Genomic DNA, 20,951 nt, shown 5'->3' with positions numbered 1-20,951 from the left:
GAAAAAGAAGATGGAGGAACATTGATAGAGATACACCATAGCGGGGTGCAAGACAGCAGAAAAACGACCGAACCGTTAAGTCAACGACAAGACAACATTTTTTCCAGTCGACCAATTCGGGACTTGGCAGAACTCCAGAATGACAAAAGGACTAAGTTCTAGAGAGAATCCAGACCCGGAAAGAGTTGTTCACCTATTATGCTGTGTCATCACGACCATCTCCAAGTCTTTCAAATTGTCACACACTCTGCAGTCTGGCTCTGCAGCGCGACATCTAGGTTGTTACAGTGATCAGGCAAAACTCCTATCAGCAGTCCGAAGATATGTTTTCTCAGGATAAGCGACGTCCCAAAAATGCTCAGATGCAGGACCTTTGCCAATTTGCACATTTGTCCATCAACATTCCACTAAGGAACAGGGACAAACTTCTCACATATCCGAATCGAGTTTTTAATCTCAATGATAAGGGACCTCTTTTATAGCCGAGTCCGAACGGCGAGCCGCAGTGCGACATTTCCTTGGGGAGAAGTTTTGAATGGCAAAGTAACTCACAAATCTTACCAGCATTAGGAGGGAATAACCGCCGCTGAAAACTTTTTCTGATGTTTCAAGTGTTCAGCGTCAAAGGTGGACATGATAACCTTTGAGTACCCAAACTAAAACTCACAGGACCAGCACACGCTTCGCTCGCGCGGTCATTGTAGAATGCGTCCAACCAACCAAGGAGCTCGCATAGGGTTGCGCTTAACGATTCAATAATAGGATCCCAATTAGCGATTGGGATCCAGCAATGTCTGAAAACCTTTCCATGGTTCGAAGAAGGTCTTTGTATCTTCTAACCATTCTTGATTTCTCACACCTAGCCACACCTTAGGTGGAAAGACCTAAGATCGAGAATGACATGCATCGCCTCATTCTGGGCATACCCTTTTGCCACAAAAAACAGCACCGACATGGTACTCTGTAACTTCCCGATCATTCTGCGAAAATCACAGTTGTTCATAGCTCGATGCCACACCAGATATCCATAGATGAGAATCGGCCGAACTTCCATCATAAACATCCAGTATACCGTTACCGGCCTTAGCCCCAAACTCCTTCCTATTGAGTTGCAACAGAAGTAGAGGGCCTTCAGTACCCTTTGGACCCTTTCCTCTATGTTCGTTCTTCAGCTCAATTTCTGGTCAAAAAGCATGTCCAAGTACTTTGTCTGCGGAGAACGGCAGGCAGGGCACAGGTGCCCTGAAAACACCCAGATTCCAGCTAGTGTTGAAAACTACCAGCTCAGTAGTGCTGAGGTTTATGCCAAGTCCGTTTATAATCTGGTCATTCAGCAGCGTAGCAAACCATTTTACTAAAGAAAGGAGTACCCTCATTTCCATCAGAGCGCCATGTATGGGCTCCAATTTCACCTTATTAACTCCCCTTCTAAACTCAATGATAAGAAATCCAATTTCAATGACTTTAGAGAATACATGACTCACCGGCTCAGTGTACATGCTGCGATAACTCAACAGAATCTCCCTTTATAGCTGCTACAAAAATTCCTGTTTGAGCCTGTTCCTGAAAATGAAAAGTTCGTAGGCAAATTTTAATTTTTGGCAGGATGTTCTGCTCTCCAAACCAATGATAAACCATGACATTTCACGGGGACGTGGTTACAAAAGCCATCCCCATTCGTCCAATATTTCCCGAAGTCTGGGAAATGAGCAGAATAGGAGAATGGTACAGACAGAAGACCCTTCTCGCGCCAGTAGCTTAGGCGCTTGTCGCAGAGTTGAGCAACAGCATCGTACCTCTGAGATTAGAACGCCTTTGACAAGCGGTGGTTATCCCCTCTTAGTCTTGGGGATAAATGTGAGGTATTTACATTAGGTAATCAGTCCTGTAAAATTCTCCACTAAAGCTGTGGAAACTTCTCGTTCTGCGGCAAACCGTTAGAATTCAGCAATGAAGAAGGTTTCTTATTGTTGGGCTTAAACTTGTATCAGAGAGCACTCATTGATATGAGAGAAGTATAGCCAATGTTCATTAATGTAATGTTTTTGGGTTAATTTGGATAAAAGTAATAGCTTGGATTTTATAAATTCCATAGCACGACGACTGCTTGCACGTTATCACTGGCAGTAGATAGAGAAACCGTGTTGGCACTATATAAGACCGGTCAGTGGTAAACTATTGAGTTGCCCAAAAAGTAATTGCGGATTTTTCATATAGTCGGCGTTGACAAATTTTTTCACAGCTTGTGACTCTGTAATTGCATTCTTTCTTCTGTCAGTTATCAGCTGCTACTTTTAGCTTGCTTTAGAAAAAAAGTGTAAAAAAAGTATATTTGATTAAAGTTCATTAATTGTTTTATTAAAAATGCATTTACTTTCTTTTAAAAAATCCGCAATTACTTTTTGGGCAACCCAATATTTAGACCCGCTTGATTCGCGTCGAACCTACTGCCCTTATAATCCTACTCCATTTATAAACAGATCATTTGAACGCACTTCGCCCAAGATACAGATATCCAAGAACCTAATAGAACCTAGCCAACATAATAATGGACGAAGACACAACACTCGTATTCTGGTAGAGACCAAAAAGGAACTTCATATCGGCATAATGCTGCCCAATTTAAGATTAGCCCAATGGCTATAATTTTTAAAAGTCCTAAATTTTACTTGAATAATTTAATATGTTTTTTGAATATTTGCATTTATCTTGAAAGGTCTATAGTATCGATAGAGAATTTCTGCGGCGTAACAACTCCCTCACGCTAGGTCCCAACTTTTAATATTAAATTCAAATTTCGTACTTTTCTTTAAAACACCTTTCATTTAATTCTCATATTATTATTATGTCCGTTTTGAGCGTAGGGTGACCCCCTAAAACTTATCCCACTTAGTCCAAATTTCGTTGACATATTCATATTCTACTCGCAAATGGTCCCGATTTAGTTATGACTCATGCTTGATTTAAAAGTCCGCTTGTCAAAAAATATTCATGTTTCCGTCTATAGGTTTTTAATATTGGGCGGCCCCCGCATCTCCGAGATCTGGCCAACCTTTAACTTTAAGATAATTCCGCCTGAATAAAGCCCAGTTCACGATTGTTTGTTATGAAGTTAATGTGGTTTCCGCAGCTATGGGTTTAGAAACGATGGAATCAGAAAAAAAGATTTCTCCTTTTGTTCCCCTTTATTATTTTTTTTTTTTTTTTGAGTTGAGATTTGATTTGTTTTTACATTTACCACCCTAATGTACACGTATCTTATTAGAAGCCACTCTCTTCAAACAAAATCCAACCATTAGTTTAAAGACCACATGGGGGCCTCATTTGGAGAATCGCACAAACATATTACGATTATTATGATGTTGTCTGATAGTAGCCAAGAAAAGGAAACCAGTGGCAAGGGAGATGGAGGGAAAAATGAATAACAAGATACCCGAGCAGCAAAATTAGATACGCGACGGCCTTCAGAACAAAAACAAAAACGACGACAATAAAAGAAAAATCGACGTTCCATTACAACAGCCCAACAGTTATGGAGAAACGAACGAGTAGACGGTCGGTCGTATGAATGACAACCCTTCGCTATGTGTATATATGTTTGTATGTACATACATACATACATACCCAATGTTATTGTTGTGAAGCATCACAACAGCAAAAAGTGCAAAAACCACCCCATGCCACCCAACGACCTAGCACTCGTCTCCAGCCTCCAAACAGTGGTCATAACATTTCCCCCTATCCGACAACCATCTTCCAGACAACTGACAACCCAGCAAGTGAAACAAAAACAACAGCGAAACCGGATAAGTAAAATGAACCCAAAACAAAGGCCAAGCAAAAGCCGGTGGTGGTTGCATTGGAAGTGAACTTTTCGCTGTGGCCTCTCGCAAGGCAGGATGAATGACAGGAAATGTGTAGAAATATGTTTGTACTGGAGCAGGACACACACATACCGTAAAATGGGAAAGCATTTCGTCATCAACAGGATGCTGGATAGCTATAGGAATGTTTTGTTGCTCTCACTCATTCGCTCTGTCTCTCCATTCTTGTTTAGGGAAGAGAGCAAGAGAATCACTTGGAAACGAGTTATTTTAATGAGAATTTACAACCCTCCGAGGTTAAACAACAAGGACATGCTGTGTGCCAAATGGATTTTTAAATTTTGATTAAAGGCAGAGTATATCAAAAACGAAACATAAATGTGATTGTAGACATGTAAATCCAAATATGATATTCTACAGATATGATGTCATGGATATAATCATTTTTTTAATGAAACAAAATAAAATTCTATAAAATATCATGAACGTCGTATCTTGCAGATTAAATGAAGAACGATGAGGAGTATTAAATTTTCTTTTACATTTAAAAGGACCGGTCTAATTTTAAAATTTTTATTCTCACCACCATAGGATAGGAAGAATTTTAATTAAGTCATTCCGTTTGCAACACATCGAAATTTCCATGCATCGAAATATCCATTTTCATCCATCATTTGATCGTGGCACAGTGGTGCAAGTGGAGTTTTTTCATGGCAAAATCATATCTTTTGAACCAATTACGATAACTGTATGATTTAAACCGCATATTTATTTATTTAATTAACTGATACAAAAACCTCACGACCAAGAAGCTGTATTATTTTTTAACAATAGTATGTCTATAAATATCAATTAATCTAAATTTGGATATCATCTTCTTATACAATATATAAAAATCAATTTGGGTATGTTTGTCGGTTTGTTTGTATGTTAGTTTGTGTGTTAGTTTGTGTGTTCCTTGTGGACTCAAAAACGGCTGAACCGATTTTCTTGAAATTTTCACAGATGGTGTATAATGATACCGTGGTGAAAAATAGGGAACTACATTTTTTTATATCTGAAGGGGGGCGGATCCTCCCCCTTAACCTAATTTTCAGAAACGCCAGATCTCGGCGATGGGTGATGCGATTTAAGCGAAATTTTGTGTGATCTCTTAAAGTAACCTAAAAATAAAAATTTGGTATCCAAATTTCGGATGGGGTACCTAGGGGGGGCAGCCCCAACCCCAAAACCTACCAAATATATATATAGACCAATCATGACAATATGGGACTCAAATGTAAGGTCTGTAAGAGTAGAAAACGTATCTGATATCAAATTGTCGGACTAATTTTTTTGGGGCCCCCCCAACCCCCAAAACACTCCTAAATCGGTCATATTTACCGACCTTGGCAATGTGGGACTCAAAGGAGAGGTACTTGCGAGTAGAATACGAATTTTAGAGTATAACACGAATCTGATATATATTTTCAGTGCCAAGTCACTGAACAGCCGCCCCATCCCCCAAAACACCTCTGAAACCGGTCATGTTTGCCCACTATGGGAGTAGACCTCGAATCTGATATCAACATTCGGGACCAACTGCTTAGGGGACGTCCCACCCCATAACAATGCCCAAACAGGACGTATTTGCTCACCATGACAATTTTGAGTCTTAAAGGGAGTGAATCTCGGACATATTTGCTGACTTTTGCAATAAGGGTTTAAAATGAGAGGAATTTGAGATTAGAAAATGTATTTGATATCCAATTTTGAGGCCAATGGCAATATGGGTTTCAATAAAGGATGTTTGAGAGTAGAGAACGATCCTGATATATTTTCAGGGCTAAGTGTTTGGGTGAACACCCCACTCCCCAAAAAACCCCTAAACCGAGCATATTAACCAACCAAGTCAATGTGGGGCTCAGAATTAACAACAAAATCGAACTGCGGTTGAAGGAAAATAGTAAAAAAACATCATCAGCATAAAGGAATAGTTCATACGACCTGAAATCGAGACAACGACAGAGGTCATCAATATATAAAATGAACAATAGTGGCCCCAAAACCGAGCCCTGGGGCACGCCCGCATGTAGAGAAAGCAATGATGAGTAGGTGCCATTAAAAGCCACGAATTGAGCTCTATAAGCAGAAACTAAAATTTCAAATTGGAGCATTTAGTTTGATTAATATATTGCGATAATCAACCCAATTAAATACTTTCCAAATGTCAAATGATATTAGCGTACACAAGCCATTCCCATTAAGTTTGTCTCTGATAGAGTCCGTCATCTCCAAAAGCAACGAAGTCATATTATATCCCTGGCGAAAGCCATACTGATTATCAGATATCCAAACCTTCCCAGATTCAAGGATCTGATTCTTCATCAAGTGTGTCATTACCTTGGACAACACCGGAAGAATAGATATAGGTCTGTAATCAGATGAATCACGGGGCACCCTCGTCTTCGGAATTGGTACTAACCGTGAAAGCTGATGGACACTACGATGGATACTGCGATGCCATAAACAAGGAATTACACGAGTCCAAAATGACATCTGAGACATATGGAAAAATCAGTTTTAGAAAATGCACAGGTATAACATCCACGCCTTTCGATTTCGATTTGACCCCTAAAAATGCGTCAGTCACATCAACAGTTCGAAAAGAAAATTGATCGTCGAATTCCTCTAACACATTGAAATTGACATATCTGCATTAAGATCCCCTACGAAGAAGTTATTCAAGCCCTCAACATCAGTGTCAGTTATAATCCAGTGAAAGATAAATGTTCAGGGTATAAAATTAATGTTTGAAAAGGATGCTACGCTTTGTTGGTGCTTAGTTATAGCTCTTCAAAGTCAGAATTTGTGGAAAAATGGTAATAAGTGGATTAAAAAATATATATTTTTTTTAATTTTAATTTTTTACTCCTTTTTTTAGGCTTTAATGATTTAAAATTATTAACTAACAAACATTTACAAAAAAAAAATACTTTCTGTTAAAATTTCATCATTTATGTCTAAAAGACTAATTATTTGTAAATTATAATTTTTATCATGACTTCACATGCCGCTTTAAAGAAATAAGTGGATCGGAAGATATTGCCAAAATGTTTATAGGTCATCAGTTTGCCTCACCCGTGATGCTTTAAACGTATTCTGTAATCTATATTTTTTATAGAATTTGTTAAGAGACTGCTGTGCTTATTCAAAAAGCTCTCCAATTGGTAAGGACTGAAAACCTATTATATCGTTGACATGTGCCAATAGTTTATGGACTGTTGGGGTCAATTTCTTCTGTGGATACTTTTCTGCTAAAAGTGTTGCAATTGTTGATGCACATTCTCCATATTTTGTAGAACTGATGCTTTCCTTGCAGTTTAAGACATTTAAAATAGTTCCTAATCTTGTTATATAGAGTATTTGAGAGAAAGATTCTTCGTAAAATATATGGACTAGTTTACTTTGAAGTAGCTCCAGCAAAGAAGTCTTTGGAAAGCAAATGGAATGGAAAAATCAAGTGGTAGGAGACACCTCGACACTTGGTGTCAGAGATTTTAGAATGAGCGCAGAAGATCGCCTAGTGGAACAAATGTTCTGTCATTGTCAATTAAAGCAAAGTAAGCAATATTGTTACGATTTTATTGTCAATTCCAATGAATCTAGTTACTGCCTCTTCATTTTCAAAAAATCTCCTAGAAGTGTTTCCATCGTTTGAGTTTCCGTACTTGGAAAAGTCCGCTTTTAGTCCAAGTTGTTTGAAAACCATGCTGTAATTGATTCTTTCTGATATTTTCCTTATCCTAAGTTGATGTATTTTCTTCGAAGTTCTCTTCCTTTTGTTGTAGGCTATATGACAATTTTTGCAAGAACTCCCTGCACCGTATCCTCACATGCAAAGATGACCTTACATATTCGTAGTTCTCCTTATTTGTAGAATAGTTCAAATAACCGAAGTTCCTTTGACTCTTTTTACCAATTGGACATGACATGACCAATTGGTGACGTGTATCGTGCGGTTCCTGGTTACAATCGGGACATTCATCTTGCACGTCGGCATCAATCCTTGTTCTGTAGGAGTTGAGGCGGCTGCATCTGCCGGAACATAATTGAGCCAGAACTACTCTGGTTTGCCGGGGGAGGTCAATTTCTTCAGGTGCAATGGGAGGCGGTCGTTCTCTAAGAACTACATTCACCCGGAAGCCATTTACCGCATCTGCTACCGTGTCTGCATGAATGTTGTCTAGACCTGCTTGTCTAGACCTGCTTAATCTATGCCGCTTGATCTAGGGTAGATCTGAATATTATCCACTGCGTGTCACAAAGCTGACCAGACCACACTGCCGCTGTATAACTTGCCACAGACCAGCCAATTGCTTTGTTCGTGTTCAACAAGGTTTCTTTGTCTGCACCCAAGTGCTGCCAGCAAGTGACTTGAGGACCTTGTTTCTTTTGAACTTATCGCAAATTGCTGTGGCATGTGGGGAGAATGAGTAAGAGCTTTCAAATGTGACGCCAAGTATCATTTCTCCGTCGACCATCACAGTCAGCGCAGTAATCACCTCACGCGTATTTGTAGTGAACAATGTTGCTGAAGATTTAGTGGCAAATATCTTCAGATTTCTTGCAGCGAAATATGAGGCAAGTTCGTTGAGGTAGACGTTCAACCTATCGCAGATGTCAACAATGGGTGGCGGCCCGATTATCTTACAATCGTCCCCATATGATACGATCTCTAAGCCGTCTGCAGGGGTGGAATGGAGGATAGGTAGAGGTTAAACAGTGCCGGAGATATTACCCCACCTTGGGGAACCCGCTGTTTCACTCTACGGTGCTTCGACTTCTTGTCCCTTAATTCCACAAATGACCAAGTGTTTCAGGCCTGGCTGGAGGGACGTGTTGGCGATATCCTCAAATAGTTTGGCATGGCTGACCGTGTCGAATGCCTTCGATAGGTCAAGTGCCACACCGTCCTATCACATGGCCTGAGCTGATTAAAGCCACGGCAAATGTGTGCGGTGATGGCATGCAAAGCAGTATCAAGTCCTTTTAATGCAGTTTCGGCAAACATTTTTGGATGGGATTGGCAAGTGACGCTACCGAAATACCGGGTTAATCCAAAACTCTGCAGTATAACGCTTGCTGAAACAATTTACTAAGTTAGACTAGGAAAAAACCTCTCCAAACCATTCAATATCAAACGAAGTTTCAGACAGGGAGCCAGCTATCGGCTCGCATATGAGCAATTCCACGAAAAATTTCCCCATTATGCAAAATTTATATTGAACGACAGTATTACAGGTCAAACCATTGATTTCCACAAGCAATAAATAATTTATTATGTTCCAAATTTGCAAAAACAAAGTTTTCCTTTGCATGTTAGTAATACCGGCCGAACATATACCTTATAATAGACCGAACTGGCATCATTATTTCTCAAAAATTGTGGAATCCTTTCAATGCTGGTATTGATTATTTATTTATTAATTGCCTTTGATTATATACCATTGCATTACGTTAAGATTTTAGATACTAGTCAGTGCAACTCCTTTTATCTTGAAGTCTAAGTACGTAACGCTGGTTACGAAAAAAGAACAAAACATTTTTTTCAAGCAAACTACTTTTCCTTACTTTGAGTGCGAACATCTTAACGGATAGTAAAATGACTATTAGGGCAATAACCACCAGGACGGTAAGGTCACGAACAGTCTTGGAGTGTAAGGAGATTAACGCATTCTCTGAGGATGGCACAATCCGATTCGTTTGGTTGCCGGGCCATGATGGAGTAAGGGGGAATGAAAGGGCCGACGATTTGACAGTGAAGGCCAGAGAACTGTCGTTGACAAACTTGGTTAACCCGAAGCCATTCGGTGAAAATCCTATGGGGTGATCCGGATCGTGAGAGGACCAGGCTATTACTGAAAGGAAGTAAGAAGGAGGTCAGTATAGCTTCACTTGCTGCACCCCCTTTTCAACCTCACCTAACCTTCACTTATTAATTATATAATTATAATTATTCCAGCTCAGAGCTATGAGCACCACACAGGCTGGAACTTTGTGGTCCGATCTGTCTGGTGTTCATCGCATCACTAGAAGCTTAGCTGCGAGCTACCGGGCGCGTATACATGTTGCGGATAGTAGAATGTTCCATACGGAGCTGCAAAGGCAGTCGCGACAATCAGCGGTATCGGGCGAAGAGTTTCAATGATAGGCCGGGCGGCACCAGCTCTTGCACAAAAACTGACCCATTTTAATAATCAATGGCCACCCTGTTCCCGCGGCGATTGACCCTTTGGACCGGGACGAGCTTGCTCTCCTACGGGAGCTTGACGTGGATCGCCACCTCCATATGAAAATGTGTCTACAACAACAACAACTTATTAATTACTGACCAATTTCAGGAAACCTCATAAAGGTCACTAATAATCGTAAATCTTTTAGGATAACTTTTTACTAAGAAAAGGTTGTTAGCTATGAAAAATTCGCTAAATAACATTTCTGGGGAGCGAAAAAAAAATACAGAACTGTTTTCAGAAAATGAAAGAGGACTCTGAAAAACGGCTTCCTTGGTTAAATTAAAATGACAGAAATAAATAAATTAAAGCAAGAAAACGTAAACAAAATTTTTTCAACTCAAGCGATAAGTCAACATAACTCCTAATCTAACTATTTTCCCATCTAAACCATATTCACCTAGAAAGATACTTTTGTGAGTTCAAGATTTGTACTCGGAAGATTGTACTCTTTTGCAGCTATATCCAAATAGAGTCCAATAATTTTGTACGTATATTGAGGGATGTTTTGCAAATCCTTATAGATAGTATTTAAAAATCGGTCCCTGTAGGGCTATATAGTTATTAGGCCTGTTCGCGTCCTTTTCCAGTAAAATTTTGACACCAAAAATTTGCAGGAGGGTATGAACAGCTCTAGTTAGATTTAAAAACGGCTGAACCGATTACCTTGAAATTTTCACAGATTGTGTAGTTTGGTCTGGTAGGAAACATAGGCTATATAATTTTTTGATATCGGAAGGGGGGCGGACTCCCCCCCTTACCCCAAAAACTCCACCCATATCCTAAAGTGGTCCGATGGGCACAATAATGGTATCAAATGAAAGGTATTGGAGACCAGAAAACGGATATGGTATTAAAATTTGGGTCCAGCGTCCCAAATTGACCCGTTATGACAATATGAGTCTCATATGAAAGGTATTTGAGAGTAGAAAACGAATTTGATATCCAATTTTGGAGTCAAGTGTTTTGGGGTCCGCCTGAAATGTCTGAGGTGCCATTCCTCCCCGCAAAATCCGCAAAATCTCACACATCAATGAGTGCTTTCCGATTCAAGTTTAAACTTAATGATAATGCACCTTTTTTTATAGCCGAGTCCGAACGGCGTCCCGCAGTGCGACACCTCTTTGGGAAACATTTTTTAAATGACCATGCATGCATGGCATTGTACCTCGCAAATATCGCCAACATTAAGAGGAGATAAACATTGCTTTGTCCGATGTACTCGCCAGGATTTGAATGAGTTCAGCGTCATAGGCTACAATGGCAGAAATTCGATATCCGCATTCAGGGCGAAGTGTCCCCACCCTAAAAAGATATAATAGAGTTAGAGAAGGCGCATCGTATCGGCCCCGGTTTGGCTAGTTATACATATGTAATTTTATTATACGATTGTAATAACAAATCTCTTGATTTTTTTTTTTTGCTGCTGCACGTCTCAATTCAAATAAAATCTAAAATATGAATTTGACAGTGTAAATACATAAGTTTGACAGAAGAGTTGGAATTTCTACCACAGTCCCACAAGATTTTATAGTTGATTTCGTTATTGTTGGCCTTATGACTTTACCTTCGTAAATCTACATAGGAACAGCCTTAACTCCTTTTTGCTTTTCATTTGAATTAAACAGCTGAATTTCATAAAGTAGATGTTCGATAGTGCAAATTTCTGCAGGGAAAAAAACCTCCAGTAGAAATTTGCAAGCGCTCTCACGCAATCTATGCGCGAGCAACTTCCTGAAATAATTTGCGTTAATTACGGGAAAAAAACTTGTTTTTATACCCAGCACCGTAGGATGGGGGTATACTAATCAAGTCATTCCGTTTGCAACACCTCAAAATATTCATCTGAGACCCTATAAAGTGTATATATTCTGTTGTTTTGTCTGTCTGCGGTATCACGATAGAGGTCGAACGAATGAAGCTCAAACTGCAGAATTGCCCATGAAAATTCCATTAAGGAACAAGTCCAAACTAGCTATCTGCTTGAAATTTTGCAAAGACACTTCTTACTGATGTACGTCATTGGAGATAGAAAATGGATCATGTCGGTTCAGATTTGGTTGTAGCCTCCATATAAACCGATCCACCTATTTGACTTCCTGAGGAAGCAGTTCTTATCCCATTAGGCTGAAATTCATCTCGTATGACGTCCAATATCTGTGCCAAGCATAGTCTGAATCAGTTTCGGTGTAAGCTACTTTGACCTTAATTTTTTCTACAAAATTTGGACAAAGATTATGGATAAATAATAAGCTCTTCCCGCTAAATGATTTGTACTTTAAACGTTGGCAGCAATGACACACATCCAAATTAGTCAAGTATCCAAAAAAAAAAAAAAAAAAATAAACAAAAGAAGTCAATTTAATTTTGAATAAATGTTTCTCGGAGTTCATGTGATTTTATTAAATTCCTAAGCAATAGGTCTGTTCGCGTACTTTTCCAGTGAAAATTTGCAGGAGTGTAGGAACAGCCGTTACACTCTCTTGGTTTTTATTTGAATTAAACAGCTGAATTTCATAAAACAGCTGTTCGCGCTGCAAATTTCTGATGGGAAAAAAACCTGCAGTGGAAATTGCAAGCTCTCAACAACGAAACACTTAAAATTTTGTTCGCTCTAACGTACTAACCCGCTCCCTTCAGCTGGCGAATAAAGTACGCGAACAACTTCCAGTAAAAATTTGTACAAATTTGCAAATTTTGAGTACGCGAACACACATAATATTTGCTTTGCAGAACGCACGCAACGGCTGAAAACTGTTGTGCTTTACAGCTATTCTAGTGGACCAAATTAATCAATTTACGTTTGATATTTGAGGTTAAACAAGTCCGATATTAAACAAGTTGCATGTCTTTTAGCGACACCTCTTGGTAGAGAAGTTTTTATGGGGAAGGATACCTCACAAATGTAGCACCGCTTAGATATTTTTTAGCTATTTTTGTATATTACAATAACAACGTCACGCCCGTACAATGGAATTGCCCATATACTTGTACTCGGGAAAAAGTAATACATTACGAATAGGTAAAAACATGTCTGAAAATTGGATCCGGAACGGATGTGCGGGACCTTGAAAACACTCATTGCTACGTGAGAAGTTTGCCCCTGTTTAATAATGTTTGTATGGAAAAAATTGTTCAGCCGTTTGGTTAACTTATTTATTTATAACAAACTTTTTATCGAAACACCATGTACGCCTATCGAATTGTCATGTACAGCACCTACTTACCTTTTTTCTAATTATTATTTCCACTAAACTTTGTTGTAAAGATGATCGTAAAGCTGCTCACATTTTTTATTGAAAAAAAAACAAAGTAGTTAATTTTACACACAATCACTTTGATAAACACATAAATTTTAAATAATTTTTTTCATAAGCAAATTGGCAACAATTTATGTGGTAATTGGAAACAGCACACTCTATTTATTTAGCATATTCATATGGGACGAAAATATTGTGTTGTTTTCATCAGATTTCTCACAAATTAATTAAATATTTTCGAATTTCATGCATAATTCAGTTGGTCACTTTTTTCCAAAGCAAAAGACATTAAAATTCTAATTGGCAACCCTTGGTATCTGCAAATAAACACAAAAGTAAAAAAATCACTAAATTCGTTGAAATTTTATTGTTGTTGCAGAAAGAAAAACAAAAGATAGCAGTAGCGGCATTATCGGCGACGTCCAAATGTTTGTGTCGCTGCTGCTGTTTGTTAAATTTCGTTGATGTCGTTGTCTTCTTTAATAGTTGTTATTACTATTCTCTTCTTCGGTATTTGTTTTTTTTTCGGTCAAAGCAAACTTCAAAAATACCGGGTCGCTGTTTTGTTGCTGTTGTTGGTATTTATTTGCTTTATTTTCCCCTGCTGTGTACAAGAACGAAAGGCATGAAACACTCATAAGCACACACACACACACACGCACACATTCGAAACGAAACAACACTCTGCCAAGGCAAAATAATTGATGGGAGATGACAGTTGTCAGACTTTTCACAATTAAGTAGAGACGGCAGGTGCAGGTGTTTGTCGACTAAAACAAGCCAGACACAATTTCCAATAGACTTTAAAATAAATTGCACAAAAGACTTTAAATTAAAACTTCACCAAATGAACAATGTATTTGTTGGCTTTTCTACCGAATATCACAAAAACCGCCCGCCACAGAGAGCAAAATGACGGTCAAGTTTATCCAAACACAGCCAGACGCAGACTTCTGGATGTTGAATAGAATGTAAACTTCATTTCTGCAACAAAGCACATAGTCACATAAGGCATGGAGTTGGCGGCGTCGTTAGCTTTGTGATTTAGCGGCTTTCAAGTAAAATTTCGTAAGTATTATTCTTGAAAGGAATTGTCTCATTTTAAAGAGAGCCTTTTTTCAATTAGAGCTACATTTTGTTATTTAAAGCATAATGCAATGAAGAAGATAGTTTATAACCAGATTGTCTAATTACGTGTCACTTAAAATGTGTGATTTTTGTATCCGAAAATCAGCCGATTTTGTAATGGGAAAAACAGGCATAGAATTACAGAAGCAGGTCCGAAATCACTTTTAGTGGGTTTTAACTTTCACGATACACAAAATTTTGTTTAAAGGATAGTACAATATATGCTTCTCACGATAAAAGTCTCTTTCACGATTGCTTTTTTGGAAAATAGATTTTAAAGTAAAAAAAAAACTTGCTGCTTTATTCAGACGGACATTCCCTCATTACTAATGATATTTTTTAATACAAGTTTGTTATGTACCTATCGTTGAAAATTTTGTAGTTGCAAGAAAGCAATCGTGAAAACCATGGATTTTGCACTGTGAATCACGCATATAGCACCGGCCTTCAATTTGTGCAATAAATTTCCTGCGTGAAACAGCTAACTGAGAAAGACAAGCTAATTGGCCAGAAGAATTTGTATGTCCTAGGATCGCACTACTAAAGCCGCTATTACACGGCATGTATTTGTCTTATTAACATGCAATTTTTGTATGCATGCAATTTAAAATGTTTATCAAAATTGTCAATTTACTACCATTCATTATATTTGTTATAACACCTATATGTTATTTTCGTATGACATAACCTAAAAATGTGAGCAAAACTGATGTTTTTAAGCGTAAAAATTGTTCAAGTTGTGAGAAGGTTAATTAAATCATAAATTTGAGAAAACAATTTAGTATTGGACTGACAACAAAAATCCGATTTCTTTATGTTTTTGTCAGAAGGAATAGAGCACGCTCTAAGCCAAAAAATTACATGTTCTATTTTGAAAAGTGATTGTCATATGTTAGTTTCATTTGTATCGCTCGACATGTACAACTCTGCATGTGCTAATTTTGACATGTCATAAGACACCTACATACCGTGTATACTATATGGGGTTCTAACCACCATGACAATCAAAATTGAAACCTCAAAAGTAAAATTATATTTACAATTCTTGATTTATTGCCTGTTAGGGCCAAGATCATTAAATTTTCAATTTTTGTTTGTTTCTCTTTCGAGAACTCAATGAATAATTATTACAACAAATCACAAACAATGGTTTAACTTTTCAATTTTATTTAAATACAAAAGACGGCGGCTCGACGTACAACTTTGCTAGGCTGGCTTCATTTTTTTGCTGCCAACACTCATGCAAACATGGCCTAACGACACCGCACTACGCGCTCTCTTCAACATACACTCACGCACATTCACAGTCAATGCGAAAAACATATTCCACCACTTGGAAAACTATAGGACGCTGCATAACAACAACAATTTCTTCTTTTATTCTTTGTTGCCTCTCTCTCTTTTCTTTTATCTATCTCTTGCAATTTTTTTGTTTAGACAAAAGCAAACATTTTTCTGGTTGGAACTACACTTTCCGATTGGAATTTTTTATTCAGATTTTATTATTGGAATTTAATTAATTACTTTCTCAATTAGTTTGGCCGATGAATATCACTTTGAGGGATGCCGTAGTACCACACAAGTTTACAAGCCTATTTTAAGTTATCTTTTTTATTTTGTTTATATGTTGGTTTTTGTTGTTGTTGTTCGGTTTATTGTCTTATTAACGGAAACGAAAAATTTGGTTTATTCACATTTTTATTTCCCATTTCTCCGAAGTATTTTAATTAAAATTTATTTAACAAACACACAATAATTTAAATTTTTGCATTGTTTTTAGTTTGTTATATGTTGTTGCTCATGCTTAGTTTTTGTTGTAACGGAAAATAGAGGGACAGCACTTCTCCGCTGTATTGCTGTATCGCGGTTAGATGTTGGACTGGTCACAAAATCACAACAAAATCCACGAAGACGATAATGAATGCACATATAATGACGATGATATGTATGTATTATGTTCACTATAGCGCGACAAAGGCAACAGGACTAGCACTTACTATCTCTCTCTCTCTCTAACGAAGGTGAAGGGAAGCAACGGCCGTTCCTCCGAATGTCATCAGAAACAACAAATTGTGCGGACAGAATGTCAAATCCGCACAATTTGTAAAATGTCGTGCAAATCACTCGTTAGCATGAGAGCGCGGTTTTTTCTATCCAGCTTGGATAGAAAAATAGAAACCAAAGATACAGTATTTCAATTGCACCTTTTGGATGCTAGATGACGCTAATAAAACTAGTCCCATCTTTTATATATTTAGTTACAAGCAGTGGTTAACAGGTGTCATTGGTCAAAATGGACCCAATCTTTTCTAGCGATTTTTCTAAAATTGGATATCTATAGTGCAAATTTGCACCAGTGAGCTCTTAAATAAATATATTTATCGATTAAGGTAATCAGCGCATGCACTGTGCTAGTATATATGTACTTTTTTAGGATGTTTGATGGCATTGAATACAATGCCATCTATGCGTTCAAAATTATACCTAATCGACTTTTTCAAGTGGCGAATCTTATTGTATTTTAGGTCTTTGCAAATGCTTTCTTATTTATGCATCCACAAAACTTATTTTTTTCCACCCCGAGTAAGTACATGTGAGCACGATCACTAACACAAACATACACTTAGTTCCAATTAGAAGTTCGGCGATCGCGTTTAGAGTAAATCTTCGCCAGGCGAAACGAACACTTTCATAAATATTTTCCGCTTAGTTTCTTTTTATATCGATATATTTTTATTTTGAAACCCGAATATGGTACCAACCTTAAGGCCTAAACAGAATTAGCGCGATGAGAAGCGACGCGTTGACAAATGCTTCTCTGCAAATAAATGTTAAAAAACAATCGCAAAAGTTAAACAATTTTGCAAGCGTGAATGTTGCAAATTTATGCAAATTCAATGTTTCCACTTTGCTTTTGTGGAGTATATGAGCACAGTTGTATTTTTGCAACGCGACGTTCAAAACCAAAGCTCAACGCGATTACTCTGTTTTGACCTTCAAAACAGATAACAAAAGTAATTCACACAAATATACATATAAAGACGTTTACACTTGATTTGAGATAATCTGAAAATGACGTTTACACAACGATTTATTTGCGTATTTTGTGTTCAGCACATATATTTTGACCAGGAATTAAATTGGTAAAATGATTTTTTTTTAAATTTAACTACAAAATTAAAATTTTTGTTTTACTTCAAGCTCATGGTTGTAAGCAAGATATATTCATTTACAGGTAGTGGCAGTTGCCCAACAACAAAATATTGAGTGCACTATCTGTCAAAATCAGTGATTAGTACAACTCTAATTTTGAGTATGTTACTAATTCGCACCATTTTTCTTTGGCTTTCCTTTTGCATCTCCGATCATTGAGTTCGCTTCGAAAGAGAAACAAAAAAAATGTAAAATTTAATGATCTCGCCCTAACAGTCAAAAACTTTAAAAATTAAAAATTCGCCAGAGCCCGGCCAGGATTTGAACCTATGCACACGGAGCAACAGCGAGAGCTATTGCCGTTGTCTTAGCGTTCGAAGCCATCATGCGTAGCACGAAAGAAGTGTAATTTGATACACAAAAATATATGCATTCGGAAAAGTACAGCTAATAAGCAGGTTGTCTCGCCAGGATTCGAAACCAGTCGTTTAGGGTCATACGCGGGCATGCTAACCTCTGCGCTACGGTGGCCTCCAACATTTATATGACACTTATTGTTAATTAAACACAACCTAGAACAACTACTTTGGCAGATAATAGTGTATTGATTGACAGTCGCCCTTGTTAGATTGTTAATCTAAGTTTCTTTAAATTAAATGACTTTTATCAACTATTGGGTTGCCCAAAAAGTAATTGCGGATTTTTCATATAGTCGGCGTTGACAAATTTTTTCACAGCTTGTGACTCTGTAATTGCATTCTTTCTTCTGTCAGTTATCAGCTGTTACTTTTAGCTTGCTTTAGAAAAAAAAGTGTAAAAAAGTATATTTGATTAAAGTTCATTCTAAGTTTTATTAAAAATGCATTTACTTTCTTTTAAAAACCCGCAATTACTTTTTGGGCAACCCAATATTTTAATTTTTTTTTAATAAATTTCCACTCGCGACGACAGAAGTTTGTTACCTGTAACAAACCGACACTTTTCACTATTATAAATGATTAAATCGATAGGAACTTAGACTAACAATCTAATTTCCTATAAATTTAATCTTTTTTATAAACAAATAAACATTAAAACATAACATATATAAAATGCGACGCGACGCAAAAAATTACCTTATGAATTAAAAACGAGAAGGGGACTAAAATTAATTCACGAAGAATTAATATCCCAAAGTGGAATTCAAGAAAATGTTTGAGAGAATGACAAATCAAATAAAAAACGAAAAAATTAAAATGCGAAACCCACTCTTCTTCTTTCACCATCTTGGGTTTTCAACTATGGCCACGAAACAAATATCACGTTTGAGGGAAATCGCTAAAGATCCCTTTCATCAACGACACCTGTTTATCACCAATGGAACGAAAATATGACTTATATATGGGGCCCGTTTTTATTAACGACATCTGGCATTCAAAAGGCGCAATTGGTATACGAAGTCTAGTAAAAGATGGATTAAGGGGGGTTCTAAGCGAAAAATACGTGATGGCCGGTGACCAAGATCAAAGAGGGATTAATCTTCGCGATATCGTAAAAAAGCTGAGATTAGGGTGCAACATATTGTTTACGATATCGAACATTTTATAGGTTTTTTGTTTTGTTCTTCGTTCGGCGGCCATGTTTGGTATCAAACATCGAACTTTGGTTGCTAAAACAGTTCACATCAAATGCCTGAAATTATGCTTTTTTAAGTATTGGCATTGTAGATTCCGGGTTCACCTTGATAAAATTTGGCATTACAGTTAGCTCGTTAAAATCAAAGAGTTATCAATTATTATTATATTAAACCTTCTTTAAAAGTGAGGTTATAAATTCCATTATCCACATGCTTCACACTAATCTTGGTCACTGGTCATCCTGTATCCTGTATGTTTCGTCTAAAATCCATCTTATATATTTGGGCCTCTTTGCATGCAGCAATGAATTTTCCCATCTTAACCAAAAAAAGCTGCCAACATTGATGATGTTTTGTGAATTTTTTATCCAAAGCATAATTTTAGGCATTTAATTTAACTGCTTTAACGTAGCACATTTTCGATATCAATAGATAGTGCTGGTTTCCTTATCAAAAAGGTGTTTGAAAGTATGAAAAGGTGTTTGAAAGTATCGTGAGGTATCTTGGTCCCTGGCCAACCCGTATTTTTCGCTTAAAAACCTTCTTATATATTAATCCCTCTTTGGTACCAACTGTGTCTTAGATACACCTGAGACAAAAACAATTCACATTTGTTAATGGTTCTCAAACAGAGTAAAGTGGTATAAGCTATTGCCCAACAGGAATGCTGTGAGTTTCATAACTCGGCCAAAAGATGTCACCCCAAACGTTGAAGTTTGATGACATTTCTCTATTTTGTCATTTGATTTTTCTTCAAGGGCGTTCTTACTCGTTCTTAATCGTTATTTCAATAGTTTAAACAGTTTAATTAAGATAGATAGATGATCAAGAAATTGCAGCTGGTTTGAGCTATTAAAAAATTTATTTTTTTTAACTGGTTCAGGTTCAAAGATAGGCAAAATAATTTCTTGTAATTATGTTAATACCCAACACCACTACTGTGGATATTATAACTTAGTGAATTTGTTTGTAACACCTATAGATAAGTGTATCGATCGACTGACAATCACGTTTATTTGTGTACAAAGTACAGGTCACAATTTTCATCCGATCGTCTTCAAATTTGGCACAATCATTTTGTTGGGCCTACAGACAAAGCCTGAAATTGGAGGAAATCGGTTCAGTTTTGGATATAGCTCCCATATATATGTTCGTCCCATTTGGACTAGTATTGCAATAATTTGGTCATTTGTTAACCGATTCTAACGAAAATTGGCACAAAGGGTTCCCTTATGACTCCCGGTATTGCTATTGAATTTAATAGAAATCGGTTCAGTTTTAGATATTGCTCATATATATATTTTCGTACAATTTTGAATAATTTTGTAATTTGTTAACCGATCTTCACAAAATTTGGCATGAAGGATTCTCTTATAATTCTTCTGATCACTAATGAATTTCATAGAAATTTGTTCAGTTTTAGATATAGCTCCCATCTTTAGCCCGTCCTTGCAAATTGCAAATTTTTCAAACATCAATGAGTTCAGTCCGATTCAAGTTTAGGTTCAATGATGGGGGGATTCCTTTTTATAGCCGAGTCCGAACGGCGCGCAGCGCGACGCCTCTTTGGAGAGAAGAAGAAACCACTGCTGAAATTTTTTTCTGAAGGTTTCGCCAGGATTCGAACCTAGGCGTTCAGCGTCATAGGCGTACATGCTAACCTCTGCGCTACGGTGGCCTCCAAGCCCGTCCTTAC

General features: G+C 37.4%; 1 long non-coding RNA gene across 1 annotated transcript in view; it reads right to left on the bottom strand.

The window, feature by feature from the left end:
* LOC106084100 (uncharacterized) overlaps positions 1–16,401 on the bottom strand; it is an 81,340-nt gene extending 64,939 nt beyond the window's left edge. Inside the window, exons 1-2 of the long non-coding RNA XR_001220752.2 lie at positions 16,012–16,401; positions 13,327–13,676 (exon numbers count right to left, since the gene is read on the bottom strand). This is a non-coding gene — a long non-coding RNA (uncharacterized LOC106084100). The remainder of the gene's footprint in view (positions 1–13,326; positions 13,677–16,011) is intronic.
* Between the last annotated feature and the right edge of the window lie 4,550 nt (positions 16,402–20,951).

Source organism: Stomoxys calcitrans, chromosome 3, assembly GCF_963082655.1.
Source record: "Stomoxys calcitrans chromosome 3, idStoCalc2.1, whole genome shotgun sequence".
NCBI lineage: Eukaryota > Metazoa > Arthropoda > Insecta > Diptera > Muscidae > Stomoxys > Stomoxys calcitrans.
The sequence above is the reverse complement of the archived record's forward strand: the minus strand, read 5'-3'. Positions and strand labels throughout refer to the sequence as shown.